A 27,425-nucleotide genomic window follows, 5' to 3' on the forward strand; every position below is an offset into this window, starting at 1 on the left:
AAAAAAGACATACTAAATGAATTCAAATTACAAGTATTTCCCTACAACTGTGTGTGCAAACACTCCAAATCTTCTTTATTTCACTTTTCTAGTTTTACCTCTTTTAAAGTGCTGGAACTATCAAATATCTCTCTGGCTCTTTCGATGAGTCAACAACAAAATGCTGTTTAAACACTGATTTCACTGTATGATAGCACATAAAGATATGAATGACAGTCTTTTTTAAATAAGATTTTATGCTGATGCAGTGAAAAAATCTGTGATACTTTAATCATTTTATACAATTTTGGGGGATGGTTGCATGCCTTTTGCTGATCTCTGAACCTCAGTGCTTTCGAAGTACAAAGTAATGAACTAAAAAGAAGTTACACTAATGTTATTTAAGCTTCCACTGAACTGGACATAATAGAATATAATTTTCTTCCAAGTCTCAATTATAACCCCCCAGAATATCCCCAATAATCAGCTCAAGCTAAGATAAGAAAACGCTAAGAACATTTATCTCATAAATTTGAGCTTCAAAGGGTTATCCTGAACCCTTTCACTGTCACAGAAGTATCTAAGCAAAGGTCAGGCTCTCATTAAAGCTTATCTGAAGCCAGAGTTATATGTTATGGTTTATTGCCTCAAGTACCAATTAATACAGAATTAAAGAAATGAAAAACCAGTGATTCATACCTTTGCAGGCCAACCTTCATACTTCAGCATAAAACTAAAATATTAATTGTCATTTTAGTCATGTAATATTTTATTAGGCACTTAACTCTGTAGGTTTTATCAAAAGATATATAACATTCATTTTTAACAAAATGCAGAGGAGATTTGGGGAACATTTACTCAAAAGCTAATAAAGTAAAATCTTAGAGGTATTTTCTAACCAGTGACTTAAACGTGGACATAAATTATTAATGAGGTTGAAATGCTTAATAATAGGGGACTGGAAGGAGGCTATAAAGAATTGCTGAAATATCACCATGATATCAAGGGCGATTGTCTTCTTAGGAGGCATCCAGAAAACAATAAAAAGCATAATTGCACACTGTAGCATGAACAAATTTTGCCTGCAAGGGTGTTGTTGATGGTTTGCAATGTGGAAGAAAGGTTGGTTAAAGACCACGGCAAAGTGTATGGAGGCATTCTCTCATTACTGTGATTTTATGCAACCTGGAAACATTCTCACCCTTCTAGTAGATAAATGCTGACCTGGTATGGCTAAAAACCTCCAAATACTCGCAGGCATATTTTACATGTATATCAGCTTCATGATCAGCATATACTCCATACTACCAGGTGCCCGGGGCCAGAACCCGCCAGCAGGCTAAACGCCTTCTACCTTTGCTCCTGGAGATCCCTATATTCTGCCTCTGATCTGCACGATTGTCTGTCACAGTAGCAACCTCCAGAAAATGGAAGCTGTCCCTCCAAATATTTAACATCCCTGCAGCCACTGAGTCTGCAGATGAACTCAGGAGTAAAAGAAAAAGAAAAAAATTCTCCGTAAGCAGCAAGCAAACAAGGTTTTAGGAAGAAAATTATTCTTGATAAATTGAGTCTCCTTGGGATATGCATAGATAAAGATGGCTTTTATATTATAATTGTTATTTAAGAGACAGCTGAAGTCGGTCGTAAGCCTCTTAGGGCTTTTTGTGACTGAGACACTCGTGCCCAGTTTTGGAAATCCAGCTTTGTAAAGACCTTCACGTTGGCACTAGCTTAAAATCTAGCATACTTTGTCTGTCTTAATAAGGGATACGCCGCTAGAAGTTGATGTCTTCTGTCTATTGCCTTATACAAAGGAAACATTTGGCCACAATAATTTGCTCTTGTGTGACTGCACTGCTCCGTTGCTTCTTAGTCTAAGTCCTCCCTTTCCATCATCCTTGTCGCAGGTCAGCACAATGAACGCACCTAGGGCTCAAGTGAGGGAAATAAGGTTACCCAGAATGTATCTAATATCTCTTCAGTAGGAATTAACAAACTCACTTCCTTAGTGTTCAAAGTACATATTTTGTCTGAACACATAAGGGCACACCCTGTTATCAATTTCATGTATTCTATAAAGATCAAATATTTTACTTATATTATATATGTATGTAAATTCTCTAAATTATCTGAGAATATAAAGTCTCTCTACTTTGTTGTTGTTTTTTTTAAAGATTTTACATATTTGAGAGAGAGACAGAGATGTAAAATTGAGGGCAGGAGGCAGAAGGAGAAGCAGACCCTCCCACTGAACAGGGAACCTGACTTGGGGATCAATCCCAGGACTCTCTCGAGACCACAACCTGAGCCCAAGGCAGAAGCCCAATTGACTGAGCCACCCAGATGCCCCTAAGTCCCTCTTATTTGAAATAGAAAAGTTGATTTGTGCCAACTGACTTTTTCAAATTGCAGATAAGGAGAAACAGCACTGTAGCTTAAGCAAAAAAATAAACAAATAAATAAATAAAATAAATAAAAAAGAAAGAAAAGAAAGAAAGCATAGTATAAATGTAAATAATGTAAAGTACATCACACTTCTATCCAAAGGTCTGGTATTCAAGTTCTACCTTCTACACTTAGCAGTTTTAGGTTCAGTAATCTTACTTTCTTCTTTTTTTTTTCTCATTGTAGAATAGGAATAAGAGTGCCTGCCACATAACAAATATTGTTAGAATTAAGTTGAGGCTTTTAAAAAGCTAAAGAATGATACCGATGCTGATGCTGATGATGGGATGCTGAGTTTCTATCAAGTCATTGTCTGAACAGATTTTGGCTGAAAATGTCTTGTTGTCATTGCTATCATTGTTCTAGGCTCCCTCCCTCTGCCTAATTTCCTTAGCAGAAACAACATTTTTCAGGCCCAAAACTGATACGTTTGATTGGATTAATCTAAAAACTAAAAATACTGCCACCAATGCTTCCTTGTACATTGGGCTATGCTAATTTCTAGGATTCTATTCTCATCTCATCTCCAATTTCCAATTTGAAAATTCTTGCTTTCTAACCACAACTTTCTATACTTCATCCCCATTCTCACTTTCACTCCCAAAACACTTACTGTTAGGCATTAAAAACAAACAAAACAACAATAATCCTTGGGTTTTCAAGTATACCATCCCCTGGTACCATTCTCTGGATTCACATTCACTTGAACCTATTGAAAACACTACCTCACTCCCTGGACCTGCCACAATCTCCTCAGCTAGTCTCTCTTTCTGTGGTGATCAGTTTCCCAATTTGTCCTATTCATGTTACCAAGCATGGCTGCAGAAACTACTCAAAGGTGCTGACTGACTCTGCTACAAATCTAGGCTCTCCAGACTCCTTTGTTTCTTTAGTTTGACAGTGATCTATAGGTTCATTTCTAAAAGCCACCACACACATCCTGTGTGAAGGTTATTCCAAACCTTTACCATTCTCTTCCACTCTCTTTGATCAGTACCAATCTACTGCCTCGAGCAAATGATCTAGCTTTTATTACATCATGAACATGGAGGAAACAAATAGAAATATTCTCCAATTTCCTGCCTTCCCACCTCAATTAAGGATCTCAGATTATTTTCTCCTGCCTTAGAAGCAAAGAAACCACCCACTTTGTGGTAGAGGCCTCTCAGCCACACTCATTATGACAACTCTTTCCTCACCCTCTAGCTTCTTGGTCTGTCAAAATTTCCTGTTCGTGTGTCTGTCTTTTCATTGGCTCTCTCATCTCAGTAAAAAAAAAATCTGTTCAAACAAATGTTAGCTCAAGCTCACCTCCCATAAACTTACTGACTCCTCACTATTTTTTTTGATTAGTATCCTGAAAGAGAAGGTGTTGAATGTGTTATAACTGAAAATTTTGAGGTGTCTGTAGAGATTGTTTCAGTTTCCATGTTGCTCTATTACCTCCCTAGTCTCTTATTTCTCTTAGGACTTATATATATATATATATATATATAAATTGAAACTATATATATATAGTAATTGAAACTATGGGAAAGGATGAGTAAGCCTTAAGAGAAATGATACACACACACACACACACACACACATATGTATAAACACATGCAAGCTTTAATTTCTTAATAGTATTGATATCAGTTACAACTTTCTACCTGGTATTTTTATCAGGATTTCTGCAAGCATCTCAAATTCAGAATGTTACAGTATAAAATTTTGGATACTCTCTCTCTCTCTTTTTTTTTTTTTCTCTGTTCTAAATTAGGTTTCCTTCTTTTTCATCTGAACCTTTGTTTATTTTTTAAAAAGATTCTATTTATTTATTCATGAGAGACACTGAGAGAGAAGCAGAGACCTAGGCAGAGGGAGAAGCAGAGCCTGATGTGGTACTCGATCCCAGGACCCCGGGATCATGCCCTGAGCCAAAGGCAGACACTCAACCACTGAGTCATGTAGGCATCCTGTACTCCTAAAGATACTTCAAGATCCAACTCTAATATCACTTCTTCAGTAATCAATTAATTTATCCATTATTATACATAATTACTCAACTCATACTGAATTCCTCAGGTGGAACATGAGCTGTTACTGAATACTGGAAAAATAGTAATGAATCAAATGGATACATTTCCTTGGCCTCATGGAACTTTATTGAAGTCTACCTTGACCTTCCTGTTATGAATAAATCCCTCCCTTTTTAGGGTCATCATGAAGTGTTGTATAGTCTAATATTATAACTAATTATAACATTTTAAAAATTTACAACATTATTTTTATGCCTTCCTTGGATCAGTTGAATTCCTTGAGGACAAGAACTGGTTTTGCATAGGTGTGTCTGAATAGATACATGATATTGTTGCTTTTATTTTTACTCTAGCACATGAATCTTATTTCTTTAATGTTCATTGTTGCTGTGTAAAGTCAGTGTGGAGTCCAGGGGGCCATGTTATAATTATGGACCTGAAAGTTTAAGAGTACTTGCTCTGAAAAGTTGTGTTTGCATAGATAGGTTTCCTTGCAAAGAATTATCTTTTTCAGAAGTTGATAAACCTATTTTATCATTCTTCTTAATATATAAGAACTGAAAAAGAAGAAACTAAGAGTCAGATGAGTTTCTTTACCTTAAGGTTACTAAATTACAAGTTTTTGGTCAAAATGTGTGGACATCAAATTATACATTGTTCAATTAACCCAGTTTCTTAAAAATTTCTTAACATTTTTACTTTCTTTTGGGCACAATTTGAGAAAAAAAAATAGAAGTGCATTTAGTTTAACTCAAGAGTACAATTAAAAGAATTAGCTTTGGGCTGTGGAGACACAACCACCAACATGAAATCGCCTCAGAGCTCAATATTAAAGAGAAAGTTCTTACTGGGGGCATATGGGACATTGGGATTTGGAATGAAGAGGCATAGAAAATACAATGAAAAATCGTGATAAATATTGAAGAAAATATCTATCAGGTTGCTTATTTTACCAAAAGATGCCAAGTCCATCTATAACTTAAATTTCCCATCTTGTATGATAGATACAGCTCACTCAGGTACCAGCAACATTTTAATATATTATTTAGTGCTGGTTAATAAAATATTAATTAAATATTTTAGTGATTTTAATAATTCTTCTCTACTTTCTACTTTTTTCTGTGGGAAGTAAATAAAAGTAGGACTACTTTGCAACGGTTTTATAGAAACTTTCTTCAAATTGTCAACACCAAATCATAATATTTTTCAAATAAAAATATAGTGAAATTCTAGATTATTAAAATTTTAAATGTTCGAATTGTAGCCATCACCTTTCATTTGAATAAATATTCATGTTTTATGATTAAATGATTGTATGAAATAGAGAACAGAGATAAATGTAACTACATAAGCTGTTTATATGACCATGGTGGTATAAATATATATTTAATAGTCTGTATAGAAGAAAAATGGAAAACTGACTGATTTTAAAATAGGATGATTAATATCATTAAAAAAAATCTTGTATTGGGGCACCTGGGTGGCTTAGTGGTTGAACATCTGCCTTTGGCTCAGGTCATGATTCTGGGGTTCTGGGATCAAGTACCGCATTGGGCTCCCTACAGGGAGCCTGCTTCTCTCTCTACCTATGTCTCTGCCTCTCTCTCTCTGTCTCTCATGAATAAATAAATGAAATCTTAAAAAAAAAAGTCTTATATTAGATGAGTGCCCTTTACTTTGTAATATTTAATCCCCCAAGTCACAGCAAGACAGAATTTGAATGGTAGTGTGTAATCCTGAGGCAGAAGCTACTTTTAGCTTAGACTGTAATTATGACTGGTGGATCTGTCCCAGCCTTCTTTGTTGAATCCTAAATTAGAACTGTTTTTTTCTGTCCACATAAAAAGAGGAGGAAGAGAAAGATAAAAGTAAGAAGGAGAAGAAATGAGAGAGATAGGAGGAGAAGGCCAAATGTTTATTTCATATAGTGGTCCTCCAAGAATTTATAGCATCTGAATCTTTCTCTAATTTTCTTTACCTTCTTTTCACATTATAAGTTTCCTCATGTTCTCTTAAAGCTATCCAACAGTCCATATTCCCCTTAAAGTATGATGCTTATAACTAAACAAAAGATTTAAGGAATGAAGCTATCTCTTTCAACCTTTAAGTCTTCTTTATTCTCTCCCCTTTTATTAATGTTGGGGTTTCTCAAGTTACTACCCCTTGTCTCTTGTCTTCTCTTATAATACTTTCTCTTCCTGGGGAATTATACACATTTTCTAGATTACATTTGTGCTGATCACTCTGCAATTAAATCAATTGCATTGATATTGCTCATCTGCTGAACACTTTGATTTCAGGTCTGTCATTTCAAATGCTAACTGTAAATTGAACACACGGTACATCTTTCCAAATATATTCTCTTCCTTTGCTCTGGTTTCTCATGATGAAAATGTAATCAACATTTTAAGCTCTTCTTACTTTGAATCATCAAGTGCAATGGGTCAATAGTTTCTATCTGTTGCTATCTGGCTTTATGATTTATTTATCCTCATTCTAGGTTGGACCCTCCTAACTGGCTTCCATGCCCCCACTACAAATTTCATGTTGCTTCAGTCATTATTCTAAAACTATTTTGATAATCTCACAGTCTTCTTCAAAGTAGATTTTCCAATTTACAGTAAAGTTAGCATGACTTTAATTTCTTTGCATAACATTCAGCCACATACTATGGTGCCAACTTTGTTTTACTCTACATAAGAACACAGCTTATGTTATTTATTGTTATTTAGATAACAATAATAATGATAGCAGCTGCCATTTATTGGATATGAGGTATAAAATGAGTATATTTCATAGATAGCATCTCAGTTCAATCCTCATGTTAAACCTGTTATATAAATTTTATAGTAGATATATTTTATAGTTGGGGCTTGGAGAAGCTAACAAATGCTCCCATGGTTGAGTGGAAATGACAGGATATGAACCTGAAAGATTCTGAAATCTATAACAACTTTCTTTTCCTTATGTAATGTTGACCCTCAGAATGCATTTTAACCACCAAGTATACTACACTCTAATTCAGATTTCACTGTTATTCAGTAAATGACTCATGCTCACTGTTTCAGAGCTATCTTGTTATCCTCTCCATGCATCTATAATTCAGTTTTTCTAGAGTATAGTGTAAGCTTTAATAACTCAGTCCCTATGCTCATGATTTCTCTTAATGGAAATTCTGCCTACCTTCCCAGGCTTAGATCAAATGCCAGTTCCTCATAAAGCCATCTAAAATTAAACTAGTTGAAATTAATGTTTTTTTCTGTGGTTATTCATTGCATAACGTTTGTAACCCTATTACTGAACTAAATATATTTAACTTCAATACACTACCCGTTCCAAGCTTAGCAGAGAACCTATCTTCTTTATCTTTCTAGCATCTGGCAGATATTCACTGATATAGTACATGCTCAACAAATGCATGTAGAACAGATGCTTAAAAATTATATTTAGAATCAAATAAACTCTAGGAAAAGCATATCTAAGATAGAAACATTAAGGTAATAAAGCCTTGCCTTTTTATTATGTAACATAGAGTGCAGATTGATGACCCCAAATAGAATACTTACTTTAGCAATCTGACATTTCTTTTGAAAGCAACCATAATCTTTTATTCTGTCCAAGAGCTCATCATCTCTATTTACTAATTCATTTCCTTGGTGTCAAAGGAGAGCAATCTGAAGCATTTGTGCCTTTCTTCTTCTTCTCCTCTCCAAGGCCTTGATAATTCTAAAGTAACAAGTGGAAAATAGCTAATCAGGATGGCAAATTTCACTAATTCAGTTATGGGGAAACATGTTGCTAATGCCTTATAGCTCACATTCCTTTGGAGTCCTTCTATTTAAATAGTCATAAGAGATGAGCAAAACTTTTAAAATATTGGCGACTCAGACCAATTTGGCTTCACTATGCATAACAGACATATTTGAAAACCAATTCCACGAACTTTGGGGAAAAAATAAGTATGAAAACCTCAAATGTCAAAATTTGTTGATAGATTTATCAACCTTATATGCCATATTTTTCTTAAATGTCTTCTTTTGCTTCGAAGAGTAAGATTGCAACAAAGTATACATTTATACAGTTTTCCTAAACGTAAAATGTTCAAAAATTCAAAGTCACACCTTAGCAATAAATGACACATCATGCTGACAAATATTGTCATATAAGGAAGCATTCTTTTTTCCATCAAGTTTGACTAATTGTTGTTCATTATTTTATTATCCTCTGAAATAGCCTAAAATCTTTTTCTTTCAATGGGAAGTAAGAGGGCAATTTTAAAATGTAATAATGGAGTTCCTGCCATTTCTTTTCCTCCACAGGAAGAAAACCATGCCAAATCCTGTTCTCCTGAAAATACTGCCATGAAGGGCTGGCAAACCAGAGCTCTCTCAGAAACAGAAATGCAGCTGCAAGTATTATGTTTGACCAAGCCCTTCTTTTGGTTGCTCTTTCCTACTTTCTTTTCCTTCTTCTGAATAGTGCTGGTAAATTAGCATGGGGAGATCACGTGCTGGATTTTGGGCATGTGCCTTCAGGGCTTGGAGCCCTAGCCTTCAGGAGTCCTGCTGAGTGGGCCATTAAACAAATGACAAAGAAAGAAGAAAACAGTCCTCCTTAGCATAAATATCCAATGATTGATGATAGCTTCTTTATTTATTCCTGCCCAGAGTGCTTGCAAGTCGACTCAAAGAGTCAAATGCTAGCTTTAATACAAATCCCCAGGAAAACATTTCATATTTCACACAACAGAGTCAATTCTCTGAAGTATATGTTCTTTTCCCTTATGCAGAAAGCAATAGCATTGTGCCCCGTCCCCTGGCATTGCCCTTTGCTTCTTTTGATGCTTGTGTTGATTTCAGCTATTAAGCCACACACCCCACCATTATTTTCTAAATAGTTTAATAGATTGAACAAGTGACATGATTAAGCAATATAAGTAAGAGATATATCTGTCCAGAATTCAGTGACAGAATTTTAGAAGGTTTTTTTTTTTCCCCTTTTTGATAAAGAATGGGGATGGCCACTCAATATGCACGGGACATCTTCCTTCCTCCAAATAACAAGGGCCTCTCCAGCAAGCAGTAGTCTACACCTCTACATGGCATAGAGGTCTTCCTCCTGCCCCCGCCCCCAATGTAGTCAGCAGAATTGTGTTCCTGTTCCCCTTCTTCTGTAATTCCCAGCACATTCGGTGGATTACATACTGTTTATGCATCATGCAGCCTCCCTGAGCCCTGTTTCTTTACAGTACTTACTCCTGCTGCTAAAAGGAAAATAGGCTCTGACAATCCTCTTTGGCTGCCAAAGCTGCTGCCTCTGAATGAACACATCCTGCTTCCAGGAGTCAAGCTGATCCCTGTGATCCCTGAATCCTACAGGAGTTCAAAAGAATTCTGTGCGCCTCAAAGGGCAAAAATTGCTATTCGTTTAGGATTTACAGTGGAACCAGTGCTTCCTCACTAAGAGCTGATGCTATCCTGCCTCCTGATTCTGCCGCTGCTGCTGAACCAGCTCAAACTGCAGATGAACCGGAAGGCCCCAATCTGCCTGCGACTCTGGATCTCCTCCTGCATGACACAGTTCAGTTCAGACACAATAATGAGACCATTGAATTTCCCTCTGCAGCTGGGAACTGGCTGTAAATGCTAAAGTTAAGTTGTTGAAATGACTGTGTCAGGGGACTTGCAAATGAATATACTGTCATTCCAACGTAACCCAATTTACCCTGTGTTCATAGTGAATAGTTTTAGACACTTAGTTTAAAGCCCTACTATGATGTTTGGCAAAAACATCTTTAGAATACACACTCCCAGGGGAAAATTGACAACTCAGATGACAGCTTAGGAAGGGATAAAAGAATCACAATGCTATAGTACATTTTATGACACTTTTCATAACTGGATTTAAAGATGTTTAAAAGTGAATAATTTCACAATATCCACGAGAGAGAGGTAGCAAATATTCTTTGAGTTAAGAAATAATAGTGGGGTAATTTTTGCAATGTTTTATCACTCTATAATTCTCTTATCAAATACAAACAAAGACAATATCCCACTCTGTAAATGATAAACGAAAATCCATTCTTATAAAGTTTATAAATCAGTTTGAACAAACAGGCACCATTCTGAGACCTTAGACCTTCACCAAAGTGAATGCAGTGTATTTGCTGTATTGCACTTAAAAATATCTCAAATAGGTTTGAAGATTTGAAGACCCCTTTAAAATTATTTAACATATATTCTGATCTATTAAAAATTATCAGGAATATATATCTTGAGATTAGTATTCAAAAAGGCTTCTAGAAAAATTTTATAAAATTTTTCTAGAAATAGACTCTCAGTGGCCTTATACGTTTTAATTATAGTAAAAGTTTATTTGTATAAAGGTTTTTTGAGAAATGATGCAGTTTTGGCAATTGATTTTGTCTTCTCCTAGTTTATATATGAGATCTAGTTTGTCTGATGATATAAATATGTGGGTAGCTTTTAAAAATGAGATTATTGGGCAGCGCTGGTGGTTCAGCGGTTTAGCACCGCCTTCAGCCCAGGGTGTGATCCTGGAGACCCAGGATCCAGTCCCATGTCAGGCTCCCTGCATGGAGCCTGCTTCTCCCTCTGCCTGTGTCTCTGCCTCTCTCTCTCTCTGTGTCTGTCATGAATAAATAAATAAAATATTTTTTAAAAATAAAATAAATAAAAATGAGATTATTAACTAGGATTTTATCACATGGGTAAAAAATTTTAAAGTAGGGATTGAATTTTTTCTCCCTAAAAATGTGAGGTCTTGAAGACTAGTAAATACTTATATATTCGGAGGGACAATATGAAAAAAGGTTAATCACTTGCTTCAATTCCTACAGCCTCCATTTCTTCCCATCAACCCTGCATAATTTGAGCAGGCTTGGTGGACATACAGCTCATCCCTCCTTTACTCTTTATCAAATGAAGCAGCTTGAAGGTTGGGGGCTGGAACCATCTGAAAGTTTGTTCACTCACATTTATGGTGATTGATGCTGGCTGTTCACTAAGAATCTTCATGGGTTTTGGCTACTTCCTCATGGTATGGTGGCCAGATTCCAAGGATGAGAGTCCTGAGAATGTGAGAACAAGGTAGAAGACATGTCACCTTTTATGATTTAACTTTGAAAGTCATGTAGCATCAATTCCAGTCATTTTATTTGTCAAGGTAGTCAGAAAGACTCAAGTTCAAGTGATGGTAGACTCTATCTTCTAACGGAGAGCTTCAAACTTCTAGAACAGCATGTGGTAACAAAAAAAGTTGCGGCCATTTTTAGAAAAGACAATATTCAATATTATACGAGAGTATCTTTAGTGGAGTGGTATTAAAAACCAAACAAATATACTCAATCTTTATATTGGTCTTTTTTATTTAATGATGAATGTATTCTTGTATTCTTGCATTCTGCATGCTATATTCTCTGTTTCCTGTCAGTGGTAACAAACAAACAAAAAGCTCTGGGCAGTCTACAAGCCAGGCTGCTTTCTAGCACTTGGAGTTTTTATATGATTTCTAGACTACCCAAAGTCTTTGTTTTTCCTTTGTCTCTCTGTGGCTTACTTTATTATTCTATTGAACTAGAGATTAGGTAAAAGGTGAGATAAAAATCAAAACATGTTGAAATGTATTTGATTACTTGAGACCTTTCTGACTCTGGTTATAAACAGTAATCCAGAATTGGGTTCATAAGAAAAATATTGAAGGGGTGCCTGGATGGCTCAGTGGGTTAAGCAGCTGCCTTCAACTCAGGTCATGAGCTTGGGGTCCTGGGATGGAGCTCCATGGCCATCTCCTTGCTCAGCAGGGAGTCTGCTTCTCCCTTTCCCGCTGCCTCTCCACACCCATACCCCACTTATACTTTCTCTTTCTCAAACAAACAAATGAATAAAGTATTTAAAAAAAGAGAAAAGCTTTGAATAAGAGATTTTTAATTCTTGGGCAGAGTTGGTGGTAGTTGATAGAGAATGAGAAGGAATATTGATAAATTCTTTTTTTTAATTAAGAAATTTGACTTTTTCTCCCCTTTGAAATAGAGCTAATTACAAATCAGAATCCATTTAATTCATATCAAGTGACCATAGCTGGCATTTTTTGAGATCAGATGGGTCTACAGTGACCTGTGCCCTCAGATGGTTTCTCACACAGAGGAACCTGAGCAGTATGAGATGTCACAGTTATTTTCACTCTGACAGCTACTTAAACATCTATTTAAATGACTTCAGTCTTTTACTTGATCAAAGACTGTTTAGCCTGTGCCACAAGAAGCTGTTGTTTGCAGCATAAAGAAAATTACTATGAGAAAGCAAGTTAAAAAGAAACATTAAAAAGGTAAAATTTCTGCAGATTTGCCTCAGGGTCATCTTAATCAGATCATAAATTGTGTTTTGTAGTTAAGTTCTCCTATGGCACATCAAATTGTTATATTTCATAAATAAAGAGGGATAAACAGAGTTATGATATCCAATCTGGGTTTTTCCTTTATAAAATTTAAGACTGTACAATGTGTGATCTGAATTCTTACAAAGAATTAAAGCTTTCTCATGTCTTGTTTAGAAAAAAAACATTTAAAAATACGAGAAATATAAAAACCATTTTAGAGCAAAACATTAGAATTCTAAAAATAAGACTTTGATATCTGCATATATTTTATCTTGTGCAAGGAGTGTAATCTCAGTCTATATTTAATCCCCAAACTCAACTGAGATAAAATGTAATTTTTAGTGTCTATGTTTATAAATCAGACATTTTCTTATAATTATTAAATATATAAACCAATTTATATTCGTAGCCCAATAGGAGAAAAATTAAAATTATCTTTATATATGTTTACTATGAAAAATGGAATTAAAATTTATTTATATTTACTTAAAACCAAACATCTCGTTTGCAATTATTTCTCAACTTCACTATGTATCATATATAAAAATCTTTCTTCATTTTAAAAAATAGTTCACAGAATTATCTGTAGTTAAATTATTTCCCCCCCCAAAAAATGTTTGGGAATTACTTGAGAACTAATATTAGAAATCATTTGATTTTAAAAAGTACTGTTTTTGCAAATGCATTGATATGTTAATTAAGTAAACTTTCACAAGCCACATAAGTAAAAAAATATTCCTGTCTCTGTCAGTTCTAATTTAAAAGATCAACCCTTTACCTTTCAGTTCAATTTGCTCAGGAATTCTGGAAAGTCAGTCATATCAGACAACTAACTGTTTTTCATCAGAGGCAGTATTATCCATAGGAGACATTTGGAGATGTCTGTTGTTTATTTCATTTTGGTTGGCACAAAATGTGGAAGGCATTACTGGCATTTAGTTGGGGCAGAGTTTACATATATCCAGGGAGGTTACCTCTCCTTAACAAAAATGCATTTTCCAGATGCCATCTGATTTTCTAAGTGCCCCCCAAAAACAGACATACATAGCAGAGAAATGTCTGTTTATACTTAGTGGATCCCAAGACCTTGCTAACAGGCTGTCACATCTGTACAAAGGAACTTTACACAGTTTTAATTACATTATGCAATGTATACATATAAAAAATTGATTGGATAGTTTGTTTTGTGGGAAACTACCAGGAATTTTTTACCATGTCAACCATATCAGAAAATCATGTTGAGTGTGATGCTCTTTTTGCCATTAGAGTCATCAAAGATATGCCATTGGGTAAATCTAAATTTGCAGGCTTCCTGTTCATAGTAAATCTCATTAGAGGTGTATCTCTGACTACTTTATTACATCTTTTAATGTAATCATGATCAAGCATTTATTTTATACTCCTTTATTCTTCTTCATTAGTATTGAGGGCAGTGTATATTTTAATTGCGTGTATAGGTAGATTACATTAGCTTTAAATTTCATTTCATTTTTGGAAAGCAGATATTGTAGAACATTTACGATAAGAGAAGACACTGGATGTAATCAAAGTTCAAAACCATTGCTCTTAATGCACCATCCCAGACCTGTCTAGGAATAGATTCTTGTCCCACAGAGGCCTCCCAATATTAGCCCAACATAGGCAGTAGACTTCAAGATTAAGGATTTAGTAAAGCCAGACCTTTATGTAAGGTATTCAAACTCAATGCCTAGAGGGCCAGGTAGTTAATATAAATGAAGTTGGTCAGCTACAAAACAATAAGGAATGGAGGGGATGATGACAAATTTAATAAAGAAGGTAAAGAATTTTTGTAAGGAAGGCAAGAACTACTTAGTCCCAGACAACTCCAGCTCCTTGCTCAAAGCAAAGATAACATTGCTTTGAAGGAATGAGAATCCAGTGTTGCCATCAGTTACTTTTTAAAAAATTTTTATTTAAATTAAACTAATTAACATATAATGTATTATTGGTTTCAGAGATAGAGGTCAGTGATTCATCAGTCTTACATATTACTCAGTGCTCATTACATCATGTGGCCTTCTTAATGCCCATCACCCAGTTATCTCATCCCCCCACCCACCCCCTCCAGCGACCCTGTTTGTTTCCTATAATTAAGAATCTCTTGTGGTTTGTCTCCCTCTCTGATTTTGTCTTGTTTTATTTTTTTCTCTCTTCCTCTATGATCCTCTGTTTTGTTTCTTCAATTCCACATGAGTGAGGTTACATGATAATCAGTTACTTTTAAAATCATAGCAAAACAAGGTGTTTTACAGGCTTTAATGTACTGTGCTCTTAAAACTCTTTTCAATTCATGTCCATCACAGCTTTCGAGAATTAATTGACTTGTAGATAGTCTATACAAATGAACTATCCCAAACAATTATTGTCTTATCATTCAAAATGTTACTTTATATGATTTCCTTTTTGTAATTTGAATATGTGCACTATATGTATTTGAACTATAGTTAAAATAAAATGAACTTAATGTAAGATAAGAGGATATATATTTTCAACTTCTTTGTTCATTTTTTTCCACTTTCCTTCTAGAAATTGTTTCTGTCAATTTTAATTTTCATTGAGTTGAGTGCAAAAGGGATGTAAGGAGACAGTTACCTCCAACTGCAAATAGCAATAGAAGATTAGTAATGTTTTCAGCAGTTCCAAGTTTCACCGAACCTGCCTTGAATGGTATGAGGCCAACTAAAATACGCATTTCTGAAAAAGCAGTAAGACACATCATGGTATTTTAAGTTTAGAAACTGAAAACTAAGAAAAGATTCTAAAATTGCAGTATAAAGGATGTACAAAGGAATGGTCAAAAATAAGAACTTAAGAATCCACCTAGCACACAGATGTGAGGCAAGAATAGTTTTTATAAAAGTAGTAATGTTAATTCAATATAAATCAAATATCACAAGCGCATTTTCACTTTGTAAATGACACATATTAGCAAGGCCACCACAACTATTTCTCAGTGCTCTCAGGTCTTCAGCAGTTTTGAGCAAATCATTAATAACTTCAAAGCTTCTCTTCTTGCTTTAGAGATCATGGTCATTATGCAATTAAAAGCAGAGCAAAACATAACAGTGAAGTTACCAAAGAACCAAAGGGCATTAAACATGTAATCTTTAAGACAAATGTAGAGATGATATGAAATAAGGTGAGAAGAACCTCTTTCAACAAAGAAATAAGGCTATGCACCTCAGATCCAATAGATTACATATATTTAAAGAAAAATCAAACACGGTCTGTCAACTTCTCTTAACTTCCTCAGACCTTAGTACATCTTGACTTCAAATTAGTTAAAGAAACTCTGGTAATTGCACACATATTCTCTCTAGAGGAATTGTCAGAACACTGTAGAAAATACCATAGCCCATTCACAGCAGAACTGAGGATTTGTTTTAGCCAAATGGAATAGTCTGTTTGAGGAAAACTTAGCTAAGTGTTTATATTAAAATACCTTTACCTCTATGCTAGGAAAGCCTCCTGGCAGAGTTGAGTGTATAATAATAACCAAAAAACTATTTTGTCTCAGAAATAAGTTAACTAACCACAGTTTAGTTGATTTTAGATTTTTAGTGTCCTCAAATATGAAAATGTATTTTTAGACAAAACACAATGTCTCCCTTCTATAAAAATGTCAGACTAGATAAAATACTTCAGGGTACACTGGTGGGAAAAATGACTACATATAGCATTTCTGCTATACAAATGAAAACAAACCCTTGATGCTGTTTTTGAAGGCCTGCAACAAATATCTCCTGTAGAAATATACAAAATGATGTTTTCTGAATAAAGACATAGCAATAGAAAATATGATCCACATTACTATAGTTATGTGTAGGGTAGATCATTTCAGATAAAATCATTATAGACATCAACAGAATGAGACTACTTTGATCACTGATTGTATGATGGGTATTCCAGTAGGATTGCAAACAAATCCCAAACATAAAAAAAAAAAAAAAAAAAAAAAAGAATGACAAAAATGGATTGGTTGAGCAGAAATAGTCTTGCAAGAGGCCTAAGTATATAATAATAATCAGCCTCTTCAGTAATACCGAAAACTGTTTTTGCTGATGTGCCTTTTAGAACGTGTATGTATGTATGTATGAATGCAAATATATATGTGTAAGTAGACATATATACATTCCTGTAGTAATATATGGAAAATAAATTATATTTATAATTTAACAAAGTTGCCACTGTTTTAAATTCAAACTAGACATAAATTTAGAAATGTATTCTTGTGTACACTTTAAACAGTACCTAAAAGTGATAAAGCTGATGCTTCCCAACAATATTGTCATAAAAGTAAATTAATTTAATTAGGCTTTTATTTAAAAGGCTTTATTTCATAAATCCTGGTATACTTAAGATATTTAAAAGGCTATCCTGCACTCTTATTCAAACCAATACATTATGTCTAAAACAATACCAACATAGCCACACATTATGTGTGCTCTTTCAAAATACACTTACCCTACTTTCATAACAAATGTAATATTCATATAAGAAAGGTTATATCTTTTTCTTAAAAATAAATGCTTTTTTTGTTACACATAAAACTTCTAGAAGATTTAGAGCTTAGTTGGAAACTTAACTTCAAACATTAATAGAAAAAAGCATAAAGCCAAATGTTTTCTTAGTTGCAAACCAAATTAAAATATTTTCATTTGGATTTACCATAAATTACTCAAGATCTATAAAACAAAGGTAGCTGGGGAAGCTTTTTTTTTTTTTTTTTTTTTTTTTTTAAACTACAGACATCTGGGAAAACATTTGAGATACTCAATAAACCCAAAATATGGCCAAGTTCATCCATCCCTAAAAGTAATTAAGAGATAGTTTTAATCCCTTTATTTGAATTAATATCCTCTTGAGCTTGAGTTATATTTCCCTTTTCCAAAAAATAATTTATAAAGGTCCTCATGACTGCAAATGAAACATATATAATTGTATTTTTTCTTCCTTATTTACTGCTCATCATTAGCAGGGACAATTTTGGATTCCAATTCTGAGGGCATCCAGTTGTTGGTCTAGCAAGCCTTATACTACTGTCAGCCGCTCAGTCTAGCAGAACATTGATTTTTGAACAGGGAGTCTTGAAGAAAATAATCCAATATTCTATTAGACAATGAATACTGGCAGTCAGATGGGTAGAAAGGAGTCCTTCATTCCATTTCAATGTATATTTATGAGAAAAAATAGCTTTTTTATTCCCTGTTAGAATGTTTGCCTGTGGAAGTGTTTGAGGGATGAATCATCAGGGGAGTCTTATAAGGGAGAGAAGTAGAAAAGAGAAATCAAAGGAGATAAGTGGCATAAAAGAAGAAATGGTTAAGTGCATTGAAGTTTTGTTTTTAATTTAAAAATTCTCAGTTGATTCAGTAACAGTCTGTCCTCAACAGTTCAGCTAGTCAATGTTTGAAGCTTGTCACAACTCCATGAACACTCTGACTCCTCAAAACAGGCAAGTTAATTCAAAAGAACATGTTTTTCTAATATATCCTTCGTGTCACTAAAAAAAAGGAATCTTAAAGGAATAATGTTCACCTATTCCCCAGAATCTTCACATTATTTCAACTTAAACCTAGGAAATGCAGAAGGAAAGTGATCAGGTGAAAATTTGTCAAAGAATAAAGTAGATTTATAAAAGGAATGGACTTTTTAATCCAAAATATGTAGGCTATTTAAGTTCTTAAAAACAAAATTAAACTGAGTAACTTTTAAAGATCTTATTAGCTTTATTCAATGATTCATGCCTTGGACAGCCTCCAATGCAGCAGACAAAAAGGAGCTCTAAGAAGCTATACAAAATCAGAGTTTTACAGGCAGAAGTGAAAGGAGCAGAGAAGTTATACCAGGCAAAAAAAGTCAGTTGTTTACTGCAAGGATCTTTTCCTTTAGAAGATGAGATGGATCTATCAGACAGATTACCTTGCTAGAACTGATCCGATGTTTTTTGTTGTTGTTGTTGTTTGTTTGTTTGTTTTTTTCCCCAAAGGTTTATTTATGTTTTTGGGAGAGAGAGCACACACAAGTAGTAAGAGGGGCAGAAGGAGAGGGAAAGACACAATTCTAAGCAGACTCCTCGCTCAACAAGAAGCCTGACATGGACTGGATCCCAAAACCCTGAGATCAGGATCTGAATGGAAACCAAGAACCAGAGGCTTAGCTGACTGAGCCACCCAGGTGCCCCTGATCAGGTGATTCTTGGGGGAGATTTCTGGGAAAGCCAAAACTGTCATTAAGTTAAATCTCAGTGTGGTGACAACCAACTGGGTTTGGGCCTATTGTCTTGTTTTTAACAATGCAAGTGCAGTTGGCAAGCATGAATGATATGATAAGCAAGGAATGAGCTAAGGCTATGCTATATAAGACATCTATGAAGTCTAATTTAATAAGCTGAGGTATTTAGTGACAAAACAATTTATCTACATATGCAACATTTCTTTGGAACTGGAATCTTCTCTTTTTCTTAGCTCTTGAAAAACTCAGATTGTGGAGAAAGATGTGGAAGAGGTCACCCTCTGTCGCCCTATTGGTCAGAAATCTAGACAACCACTTTTATTAATAATCCTCCCATTTTTGCTGGAAAACTGTGAAAAATGCAAGCTTAACCATGACACAGCCCTCTAGTATCTTCTGTGTTACTGATAGGGATAAATCTCCCAAAACAATGAGATATTTCAATTATGCTTATAAATTGATTTACCTTTATGTTTGAAATGATGAATATCTGTAGTCAGCCGGTCATCTTCAGATCTACTGTTCATCACTCAGTGTTTCTATCAGCAAGCTCAACATTAATAAGTGCAAGTGGTTTTTTTGATATTTTAAGTATTTATTTGAGAGAGACAGCGAGAGAGATAGAGAGCATGAGTGGGGAGGAGATGGGCAGAGGGAGAGGGAGAAGCAGACTCCCGTCTGAGCACAGAGCCCTTCCCTGACCTTGATCCCAAGACCTCGAGATCATGACCTGAACCAAAGTCAGGTACTTAACTGACTTGACCACCCAAGCACCTCTGCAAGACTTTTTAATATCTAACACTAAAAAATTATTTTAAATGATCAAGGAATGAAACATAATGTAAGAAAAAGCATCACTTCATTTCTTTAGACTTTGGCTTCCTATTTCGCAAAATTATAGTATTGGTTTACAAACCCTAAAGGCACTCCTGGATTTACTAGGCTATGCAGAGAGGCAAATCCTTTTGTCCAACACACATTGTTTAACACCTGCTAATGCCCCACACAGAGATGGCCAATGTCTATGTAGTGGTTAGAGTGCAGGTTCAAGAGTTAACTCAATTAGGTTCAATAGGCAAGGTTCCAATCTGATATTGGCTATGGACTTTGAAGAAATTATTTAATCATTTTAAGTTTCAGTTCCTCATCTACAAAATTCGGAAAATAATGGTACCTACCCTGAGGACTGATATAGAGGTGGGCACTCACCTTCTCAGCCCTATGTGTATTAATGATCATACATTTCTAGTTAACAATATGCCTATTCTTTTCTTTTTTAAATATTTTTATTTATTTATTCTTGAGAGAGACAGAGAGAGAGTCAGAGACACAGGCAGAGGGAGAAGGCAGGCCTCCACCGTGGGAGCCTGACTAAAACTCCATCCCGCCACTCCAGAATCACGCCCCGGGTGGAAGGCAGGCGCTAAACCACTGAGCCACCCGGGCTGCCCAACAATATGCCTATTGTTAAGCTTTCTGAATATTAATTCTTAGAATAATTTTGGTATTTCTTGACAAATATTTGTTTTTAATAACCTGTAATAGTGGCAATATGGACATACTGATTTCTTTACTATTTTATATGTCAGAAGAAAGAAGTAAAGTATGATTTCTGTGCTTGCTTGAGCAACTTCAATTCTGAATATAATTCTAGTATCCTTTACATTGGATAATTATTAAAATATTGCAAATAATAATTTTATAAATGGGCTCAATATATTATTTGAAAGAAAATCAAGACTTTTTTTGAATCATTACTGAAGGAGTGGGGTTTATTATAGGAATCCTAATTCAGGATTTGGCTTTAAATACTATTCATTGTTCCTTACTCTGATAAAACTGGTTAAGTATAGACACATTTTCCCTTTTCAAAGGAACACTTAGAGGACACTAAAGAAAGGTGTTAAAAACCATTAGCACACGAGTGAGGGCTCTTTACATATACTTAATAAATTAAAATTAAATTAAAACGGACTTAATATTTTGCCTCAAACTAAGGCTTATAACTTGTTGAATTATAAGAAACTCAAAACCTATTACCAAGAAAAAGATGAAAAGTAAAATAAGTATTTATCTGTAGAAATCCTCGGAATATAGTCTCAGATCATATTGAGAATTTCCTTTTCAGGGGATCCCTGGATGGCTCAGCAGTTTAGCACCGCCTTCAGCCCAGGGCGTGAACCTGGAGTCTGGGGATCAAGTCCCATGTTGGGCTCCCTGCATGGAGCCTGCCTCTCTCTCTGCCTATGTTTCTGCCTCTCTCTGTGTGTGTCTCTCATGAATAAATAAATAAAATCTTAAAAAAAAAAAAAAAGAATTTCCTTTTCAACACCAGGGTGTGACCAGGAAGACACAGAATATCCATAACAAAGAATTGTGACAGTACAGATTTTGACTGGCATCCAGACCTGGAGAAGTGACATCATTTAACAAAAATAGTAGGAACTCAGGTTATACAGACTTTAACTCATGGTTACAGATATGTATCAATGGGTAGATATCACTTCAGATCTCCCTTTGCAATTTAATATGTTCTTCCTATTCCAGCTATCTTAGAATTTGCTACCAGGCTACTTCCAAATGCTGCTCTCCAACAGGTGCAGGTTCTTATCACAGAGTGAACTCATTTGCACCTGCTTAGGGTTCTGCATGGAGTACAGTAACTGTGTCAGTAGTGCTTTTGCTTATCCAATTTACATTTCAAAGTGACTAAATTGTTTTGAAAATGTATCCCAGTGTGGAGTCTTTTGCAATCTTGGCTTGATGTTTAAAATGCCTGGTATCTATAGAAAAAGCCTACATGTTCTTGACATTCAATAAAGCACAAAGGAAAAATGAAATTGCTCCCCCAAAGGGCAAATTTACAAGTGCTTCCTTCTGCAGTTACATATGGCTTATATTACCATTAATATTTAGAATAAGATGGAGTTAAATGTTAGATGTTGAAGGGTTTTTAGATGACATCTATGTCATTGCATCCTCATTTCATAAATGAAAACACTGCATTTCAGAGAGCTTATGACATTAGTGAAGTAATATAGTCTGGAGTTGGGTATGTCACAGCCGATCCCTGACTGTCACTTAAGCTAAGGAGTGCTTAAGTTTCATGATCTGCTAAAGATTAAAGAAAATAAATGATCAGTTATGAATAAACTAAGTAAGGAAACCTAGTATAAAGGAGCTGAGTAATAGCAATGGCAGACCACTGAGAAGATATGAGAGGATGCTTATAGGCCTAACAGAAGGAAGTGTGGATACTCAACATGAAATATTTTAATATCTATTCCCAGTCTGTCAGCCTGACCTTTTACAGACCATGCAAATGGTGCTGGATGTTTTTGTTTGACTCTCCAGTTCATTGCTCTCCCTTCTCTACCCTGTGTCCTAGAGTGCTGGCTGGCCAGCATGGTCTCCATCAACATGTTCCTATGTCTTCTAGTAGCCTGTTGGATCCCCTTGTCATCTCAAGCCAAGGCTGGCAACAGATAGGCTCTACCATCTGCTCTCTAGCCCTCCCTTACCCACACCTTTGCAAATAGTCTCTTTCAGTAAATAAACCTTCCTTGAATTATCCAATTGCAAGAGTCTGTGTAATTCTGGCTGCAAGGCTGACTGATACAGTACCTGATAACAGAGCCCCACTGCAGCTTCCTGGAGGTATCAAATAGTGCAAATGACATGATTCCAATTTGTCTCTCTGCTTTTTATTCAGACAAACTGCTGTGGGATACAACTGTTCTGGTTATACTTTTGAACTGAGTTCTTGGAACAGCTTTGTGACTTGGACTAAGCTATAGAGTCACAGCACCCTACATATTAGGTTTCTAGGGTACAGGGGCAGCCAGAACCTGCCTGGAGACACACAGGGCCAGTTTTGAGAAAGCCTGAGGGCTTTTGAAAAAAATTATTCTAAGAATAAATGAAATAAATGAAGTATTTATTTAGTGCTAATATGATATTCTTAAGAGTTTCTGTTAAAAGCCCTAATTTCCTTTATTATGATCTATTATATTAGAGAATATACATCATCTTAGGTTCAATAAAACACATGTCAGTTTCTAATTATATCCATAAATTCAAGGTCAAAAAATGTGGATTGGATAGAATTGCTGATTCAATATCTATGGCCACACAATGTCAATCAATAGGTTGATCAAAACACGGAGAATTGTTTCTAGAATATTTCCAGTTCTTCATGCTGTTCAGAGACATAAAAAATGATATCAAATTTATGTTATATAAACTTTTAGAAGATAATGTTGAGGGGGATAGTTAGTATATGCAAATTAAGACTAAGTTTACCTACAATGTGAAAAAGGCTAAAATTCAGAAGATGTAATCTAGTAAAAATAATGACAAACTCTTTAATTTCAGGTTCAGAAAAATAATAAAATTTTGCAAGTACAATGTCATCTTAGACTTAGTTTAGCTGCAGTTTATGTGAAAAACATTATAGTAGCTTTAGTTGGCCACAAGTTCAAAATGATGATTTGACTAAAAAGTACAATGTCTACCTGCTCAGATCTTCACTGGAATTGCATGTTCATTTCTCAGTGCAATATTTTTAGAGGAAGATTTGAAGACCAGAGAACATCAAGATGGTAAAGGAAATATCATCTTGAGAGAATGGTTGAAAGTGCTTTGTATTGTCAAAACAAAGTCACACTATAAAAACTCATTAACAAAATCTTGATTTGAAGGCTGGTCTATTGGGAGACAAAGGAAAGCTATTCTGTGTTGCACCAATGAACCAAAAGCAATGGACAGAAGTATAAAGAGTCTGATTTCAGCTTAGTGTACTAACCACAACAACTACAGCTGCCAGACAACATGTAAGTTCAACTCATAGAATACTGATTGCACGAATTCACATCACAGAAGAAGAAATCCATGATCTGGAAGAGAAGAAACTAAGTGTTGGAAGTTCTGAACCTCTTGTGGGCTAGACTTATTAAAGAAGAATACAAATTTGTGCTCAATTATAAACTATATGCTTGTGCTCCAGGGTGAGATTTGAGATCTGTGTGTGTGTGTACATATTTTTTTTTCATACCAGGCTAGCTTATTATGAAAAATGTGTACAATTAAGATCAATACAACTCTATTTATTCATAATTTTGTGGGAAAAATGTTATAAAACAATTTCAATAAGATGTTTCCTGAAAACAGCATATGTCTTTATTTAACAGAATCCCACAATGAGTCTGACCCTGAAGTCCCTTTGCTCCTAATACATCCAGCCTTTAAAGCCCCTCCACTTTTACCTGTTTCAATTATGCTAGCATTTTCTCCTAGATCCCATGAATTGGTAGGTTCCTGGCTAGTGAAAGATTTCTATCTATTCACTTATTCAAACAACAGACAGACACCTGAGGCAAACAGAAAATTCAGACTAATATTATACTAGGGATATAATTTAAGCCAATATTTAAATTCTTCATTTATATAGTTTTACTAATCTTCTTTGCAAAGACAAGCAAAGCTATTGAATTGATTGGAAATAAATATCTGGAAATACAATATACTTTGTCTGACTACCTATATATCTCTTTTTAAAAATAATAATATTTTTAATCCTCCCCTGCCTTAGCTGGATTCTAATTTAGGAATATCATTCAATAATTGACTAAAGTTGTAAAAGAAAATATGGAGCAGATGCTGTGATAGTGCATTAGGATTCTCCATAAGTTCATTTTGATAGGATAAAAAGGTGGTTTATAACTTTATGAGGGTTTAAACCCTTTGAAAAATCTCAAAATCTTTGATTCTTTGGAGAAATATACATACTCAGATACAGACAAAAATGAGCAGCATGGTTTGCTCACTGTCCAACTGCTCGTCCAACTGCTCACACAATTTTCCAACTTTAGAAAACTAAATCCAATCAAATTTACTTAAACAGAGAAACACACCGGAGTAAGTATTTTAAACCACTGGAGAAAGTATATTTCATTAGAAACTTGTGCAAATTTAAATCTACTAAATTGGTATAGTAAAAAGCACTGATATTTTCCAAAATAATTCTATACAAGCCATACAGTTTTATTCTGCCATATATGCAAGATGAAAGAGCAATGCTCCTTTTAGGAAAGGAATAAGTAAGGTTATACATAGATATGTGTGCTCGCCTAGCATCCTTCTTACAACGTAACTCATGGAAGTAGGAAGATTTGGGCCAGGATCCCTGGGTGGTGCAGCGGTTTAGTGCCTGCCTTTGGCCCAGTGCGCGATCCTGGAGACCCGGGATCAAATCCCCACATCAGGCTCCCGGTGCATGGAGCCTGCTTCTCCCTCTGCCTGTGTCTCTGCCTCTCTCTCTCTCTGTGTGACTCTCATAAATAAATAAAAATTAAAAAAGGAAGATTTGGGCCTTATGAAAAGTCCTAAACAAAGTACTTTTTCCTCCAGAAATAATCATGAGTATTGCAGAATGTCAAGATTCACTCTTTGACATTCTCTGTTCTGTTCCCTTCACTCTCCCAAGGACAATTCCATCTTTGCTCCTCTGAGGGAAATAAATATTAGGGGGAAGGAGGAAACTATTAGTTTAACTACAGAGCCAATGACACTATCTGGTGGCTAACCCCTCGAATATCAGAGTAAGGGAGAATGCAAAGAGATTAATAAAAATGGGAACGATGACTGTGTAGGTACTGTCTTCTAAAGCAACTGAGCTAATGAGTCACAAATTTTATAAACTTACATGTAGTCTTTCCAAACCCAGTATAAGCATTCAAATTCATCCTAGAACATTTTATAACCAAGGACCCATTTTATGGTAGCAAAAGTCTCTTAACGCACTTGCAAATTGAGCAGTTAAAAAATTGGCATCTTTTATATAGATAATTGGGAATTCACAAAGAGTGAAGCAGATATTGAGAATGTTTTGGTGAACAGAGATAAGTGAGCAACGCGCTACATTAATTTTTAAGACTCTGCATATTAATTTCTTCAAACAATTGCATCTCTTATGCTTGCCTAAGTTTTGAACACATTTTGATAAATCATATTTATTTAATAATATTTGATCATGCAAAATTAAACACGGTTAGCTTTTCCTTGTAATAGAATAATGCTCACTTAAGACTTCTTTTTGCCTTAAGACAGTTTCAAAGACCATGAGGCCTAGATTCCTGAACACCTATTTAAAATCTACAAACATTAGATCAATCTCCTAAATATTGCTGAATCAAGTTACTTTCTCAATTTGAAACTCTAGTGATCCATTCTGAGATACTCTGTTACGACTTCAATGATCTGAACAAAAATAATAGTCACCAAATCACACTCTTGGTTACACAGTACCCATTTAAAAAATGAAAAATCAGGTTTACTGTGGGTGATTTAAGACAGTTGACAGTCTTTAAAATAAAAAATAAAATAAAACAGAGAAACAACATCTTAATATTCATTTTCTTCTAATTTGCATAAGTTATTTAAATTCTTTATGGTTGCTCATTACTTGTCTTGTTCTCTACCTTCTTTGCTTTTCATTTTCCTATAGTCAACATCCAGTCTTATAAAACTGCTTGTCATTTTCTAAAAAGTGCTATACTATTTTGTTCCTTGATGCCTTTGCATATGCTTCTGCTTCTAAATGCAACAATTTTTCCTCAGAATTCTTCTGTATAAATCATCTTTCAGGGCCATAACCAAGGATTTTTCATGGAAATATTTTGTGACTCCCCAAAGTCATAAATGTCTTCAGGTTGTTTTTTGTATGACTCTGTCAGTATTTATTGCACTGTGCTGAGATCATGGATTTTGTTATTTTTATCTTCTAGTTAGATATGAGCTCCTCTAGCAAAAGGACTTTGCTCTGTTCATCTAAATTTGACTATCATAGATCTGCAATAGAGGTTGTAGAACTGAGTAAATGAGTGAATCAACAAATGAAGAAATAGAGCCACAAACATCAGTGATTCTGTTTGCACTGCCATATGATTTAACCAAACTCCAAAAGGCATACATAGTAAACTAAATAGGAAATCTCTAAGCAAGAAATCAAATCAATCAATTCAATTAGTTAATAATTATTGCCATTACATTACAGATCAATTGCTTCAGTTATTCTAATGGCCCAATCAGTTTCTTCACTGAGTTACTTTATATTCAAACCCCTATTCTGAAGTCAACATTAGCCAAGAAACTTGGAGTTTGCTCTGGAAAGCTGAAATTACCACTGAAAAAGGCACAGACTAACAAAATTATTTCAAAAAATCATTAGAAAGGTGGCACAGCAGTTACTTCTTCTCAGCAGTAAGATGCGATATAAAGATGTAGGTTTTGGAGTCAGACAGATACGGCTTCAGTTCCTGAAAACTT

General features: G+C 34.9%; 1 long non-coding RNA gene across 3 annotated transcripts in view; it reads right to left on the reverse strand.

The window, feature by feature from the left end:
- The window catches only part of LOC112674803 (uncharacterized), a 167,615-nt gene that overhangs the window by 80,057 nt on the left and 60,133 nt on the right, over positions 1-27,425 (reverse strand). For all 3 annotated transcript variants that reach the window (XR_007401928.1, XR_004804763.2, XR_003145577.3), the window contains exons 3-4: positions 11,444-11,538; positions 8,015-8,174 (exon numbers count right to left, since the gene is read on the reverse strand). This is a non-coding gene — a long non-coding RNA (uncharacterized LOC112674803). The remainder of the gene's footprint in view (positions 1-8,014; positions 8,175-11,443; positions 11,539-27,425) is intronic.

Source organism: Canis lupus, chromosome 14 (genome assembly GCF_003254725.2).
Source record: "Canis lupus dingo isolate Sandy chromosome 14, ASM325472v2, whole genome shotgun sequence".
Lineage (NCBI taxonomy): Eukaryota > Metazoa > Chordata > Mammalia > Carnivora > Canidae > Canis > Canis lupus.